This window comes from Chiloscyllium punctatum, chromosome 36, assembly GCF_047496795.1.
Source record: "Chiloscyllium punctatum isolate Juve2018m chromosome 36, sChiPun1.3, whole genome shotgun sequence".
In the NCBI taxonomy this organism is placed as follows: domain Eukaryota; kingdom Metazoa; phylum Chordata; class Chondrichthyes; order Orectolobiformes; family Hemiscylliidae; genus Chiloscyllium; species Chiloscyllium punctatum.
This window is the reverse complement of record NC_092774.1, coordinates 70,895,062-70,899,435: the sequence shown is the minus strand read 5'-3', so window position 1 is coordinate 70,899,435 and position 4,374 is coordinate 70,895,062. Positions and strand designations below refer to the sequence as shown.

The window sequence follows — 4,374 nt, the reverse complement described above, 5'->3', positions numbered from 1 at the left end:
CCCAAAGCGAGGGAAGAATTTTTGGACAGGAAAGGGAGTTGATAACAATCTGCGTGGGAGGGTGAACAACAGTAAATGGAGACTGTCCGTAGCTAAGAATACGTAGTGTGTAATGGCAGACTATGTGATAACAAGGCTTGGTGTGTGTGGAAGGGACGAGGATACTATGGAGTTCAGGCCCTAGATTTATTGAATTCGATATTGGGACCGAAAGGATGTATGGTCCCCAAGTGCAATATTTGGTGCTCTTCGTTCTGCTGGTACTGAGCTTCGCTGGAACACTACAGCAAACCTGAGACAGAGATGTTGGCCAGGGAACAGGGGAGGGTGTGGAATTGGCAGGAAACTGGAAGCTCGGGGTCTTTTTGCGGGCAGGACGAAGATGTTCTGTGCAGCAGTCACCCAGTTTACGCTTCATTTCCCCAATGGAGATGAGACCACATTGTGAGCAACAAATGCAGTGGACTGGGTTGTGGGAAGTGCAGGTAAAGTGCTGCTTCACCTGGAAAGTATGTTTGGGCCTTCGCATAGTGAGGAGGGTGCAGGTAGATGGGCTGGTGTTACACATACGACAGTTTCAGGGGAAAGTGCCTTGGGACGATTGGGGTGGGAATGGGGGTAGGGTTGATGGGAATGAAGGAAGAGTGAACCCAAGGTATAACTCCTGCCCATTTACTTATCCGTCAAATAGAGAAATGTATTAAGTGTGTACAAGGAAATTTTCTCAATAACAATCTGGATGTACATACTGGGGAGAGTGCAAAACCTAAGGGCCAGCAACCATAATTCTATTAACATTAGAATAGTGATTGAAAATAGTATATCAGATCTAAAAGTTCAAGTTCTAAATTGGAGGAAAACTCAGGTATTCGGCAAGATCCTTCAAAAGCTGATTGGGGGCAGATGTTCGCAGGTTAAAGGACTGCTGGAAAACGGGAAGCCTTCAGATACGAGATAACACGAGTCCAGACACAGTATATTCCTGTTAGGGTGAAAGGAAAGGCTGGTATGTTGGGGAATGCTGGATGACCAGAGAAGGTTAAGACAAAGAAGGAAGCATATGTCAGGTATAGATAGAGAGATCGAGTGAATCCTTCGAGTATAAAGGCAGTACGAGCATACTTATGAGAGAAATCATGAGGGCAAAAAGGGGACATGAGATAACTTTGGCAAATAGAGTTAAGGATAACCCAAAGGGTTTTTATAAATACATTAAGGACAAAAGGATAACAAGGGAGAGAATAGGGCCCCTCAAAGATCAGCAAGGCAGCCTTTGTGTGGAGCTGCAGTCGATGGGGGAGATACTGAACGGATATTGTGCATCAGTGTTCACTGTGGAGAAGGGCATGGAAGATATAGAATGTGAGAAAATAGATGGTTACATGTTGAAACAATGTCCATATTACAGATGAGAAATTGCTGAATATCTTGAAATGCATAAAGTTGGATAAATTCCAAGGACCTGATCAGGAGTACCCTAGAACTCTGTGGGAAACTGGGGAAGTGATTGCTGGGCCTCTCACTGAGATATTTGTATCATCAATAGTCACAGGTGAGGTGCCAGAAGGCTAGAGGGTGGCTAACGTGGTGCCACTATTTAAGAAAGGTGGTAAGGGAAAGCCAGGGAACTATAGACCAGTGAGACAGACATCCGTGATGGGCAAGTTGTTGGAGAGAATCCCGAGAGACAGGATTTACATGTATTTGGAAAGGCAAGAATTGTTTAGGGATAATCAGCATGGCTTTGTGCTTGGGAAGTCATGTCTCACGAACATGATTGAGTTTTTTGAAGAAGTAACAAAGTGGATTGATGAGGGTGGAGCGATGGACGTGATCGATCTGGACTTCAGGAAGGCGTTCATCAAGGTTCCTCATGGTAGACTGGTGAGCAAGGTTTAATCTCATGGAATGCAGGGACAACTTGCCATTTGGATACAGAACTGCCTCGAAGGCAGAAGACAGAGGGTGGTGATGGAGGGTTGCTTTTCAGACTGAAGGCTTGCCACCAATGGTGTGTCACAAGGATCGATGCTGGATCCACTACGTTTTGTCATTTATATAAATGATTTGCATGTAAACGGAGGAGGTATAATTAGTACGTTTGTAGATGACACCAAAATTGGAGGTGTAGTGGACAGCAAAGAAGGTTACCTCAGATTTCAACGGGATCTTGATCAGATGGGCCAATGGGCTGAGGAGTGGCAGATGGAGGTTAATGTCGATAAATGTGAGATGCTGCATTTTGGAAAAACAACTCAGAGCAGGACTTTTACACTTAATGGTAAGTTCCTTGGAAGTGTTGCTGAACAAAGAGACCTTGAAGTTCAGGTTGATAGTTCCTTAAAAGTAGAGACGCAGGAAGATTGGATGGTAAAGAAGGCGTTTGGTATGCTTCCCTTTGTTGGTCAGAGCATCGAGTACAGATGCTGGGAGCTCATGTTGCCACTGTACAGAACATTGGTCAGGCCACGTTTGGAATATTGCATGTAATTTTGGTCTGCTTCCTCTCAGAAACATGTTGTGAAAGTAGAAAAGGTGCAGAAAAGATCTACGAGGCCGTTGCCATGGTTGGCGGGTTGAGCTGTAGGGAGAGGCTGAGTAGCCAGTTTTCGCTGGAGCGTCGGAGGCTAAGGGGTGACCTTATAGAGGTTTATAAAATCATGAGGGATATGGATAGAGTAAATAGACAAGTTCTTTTCCCTGTGATGGGGGAGTCCAGAACTAGAAGGCATAGTTTTAGGTAGGAGAGGGGAAAGATATAGAAGGGACATAAGTGGCAATCTTTCCAGGCAGAGGGTGATGCATGTACGGCATGAGCTGCTGGAGTAAGTGATGGAGGCTGTATAATTACAGCATTTAAAATGCATTTGGACGTGTATATCAATAGGAAGGTTTTATGAGGATTAGGGCCAAGTGCTGGCAAGTGGGACTAGATTAGGTTAGGGCATCTGGGCTGCATGGACGAGTTGGACCGAAGGGTCTGTTTCCGTATTGTACATCTGTGTTACTCTGTGAGACTCCATGGGATTCTCTTCCCAAGACAGCAGTTGAGACAACTTCATGAAGTATATTGAAGGCACAGTTGGATGGGTTTTTGCATTGAAGGGGAATTAAGGGTGGTCGGGATAGTGCAGGTTGGTGGAGCTGTGATGTTAATGAATGACGGAGCAGGCTTGACTAAATGGTCTACTCCTGCTTCTGTTACTATGAATCTGTAACACTGCATTTCCCGCGGCAGGAGTTTCCCCAGGGCACAATTGGTTTTCTGAAATAAATTTAAACCACTTGCTTTGCTTGAACTCAAACTGCATTGCCTTGGAGGCGTGTGGGAGCTTGTGGCTCGTTGGTCTAGGGGTATGATTCTCGCTTCGGGTTTTCAACTGCGCGAGCATGTGAGAGATCCCGGGTTCAAATCCCGGACGAGCCCTCGTTTCTTACATCGCCTTGTGCAAAAACGGCCAATCAATTTTCTCAAAAAGCAGCTTCGTTGAACGAGATCCGACTGCCTGAATTCGGGGTGGGGCAGAGCTGCGATTACAATGAACGCGGTAAAGGCAACACTAACTCAAATTGAACACAAGTTTTACTTGTGGGCGTTTGGAACGCGTTGCCAGCAAAGGTGGTAGAGGGAGGCACGGTAGATTCGTTTAAGATGCGTCTGGATAAATGCATGAGTCGGGGGGTGGTGGGCGGCGGTTCGGGTGGCGGGAGTAGAGGGACACAGGTGCTGAGGTTTAGACAGGACATTTGTATCGGCTCAGGCTTGGAGAGCTGAAGGACCTGTTCCTGGGCTGTAAATTTTCTTTGTTCTATATGGTGTATATCTGATATTGTTGGCTGTTGTAAAAGTTTCTTTGCAATTATTATTCACCTTCTAATGTAGTAATGGAGTTACGTCATTTTTTGTCATTTTTTTATTTAATAGGTCAGTAGGAAGCTATTCAGCATCTTTACTGGCTTTCTTTTCTCAAGCAGCCTTAACATTTCATTTCCATATCCTTGATTCAGCTCCATTTCCAGCATCTTTGTCGGCAGTTTGTTCCATGTTTGGGAGAAGATTTGTAGCTCGGGTGCTCGTTGTTGTGGTAATAATAGTGTCGTCCCAGTCGAACTCATGACAAGCAACATGAGTTCTACTGGGACAACACTACTATTATAGGACAAGCCAAACAGAGAACAACCAGGGAATTCCGAGAGGCATAGCACTCATCCACTGATTCAATCAACACACACATCGACCTGGACCCATTACACCGGCCACTACTGCGGACAGCTGGAACTGACAACCGGAAGCGGCTGGTACAAATCATTGTAAATGCCGGAGGAAACATCACAGAAGCGCTTCACAGGAGGCTCCCAAGCACTGAGGATGTC

General features: G+C 45.5%; 1 non-coding gene across 1 annotated transcript; it reads left to right on the top strand.

Annotated features, from left to right (window-relative positions):
* Positions 1–3,337: 3,337 nt before the first annotated feature.
* Positions 3,338–3,427, top strand: trnap-cgg (transfer RNA proline (anticodon CGG)). The gene is given in 2 exon segments: positions 3,338–3,373; positions 3,392–3,427. It is a non-coding gene; the product is annotated as a tRNA-Pro (tRNA).
* Positions 3,428–4,374: the final 947 nt, after the last annotated feature.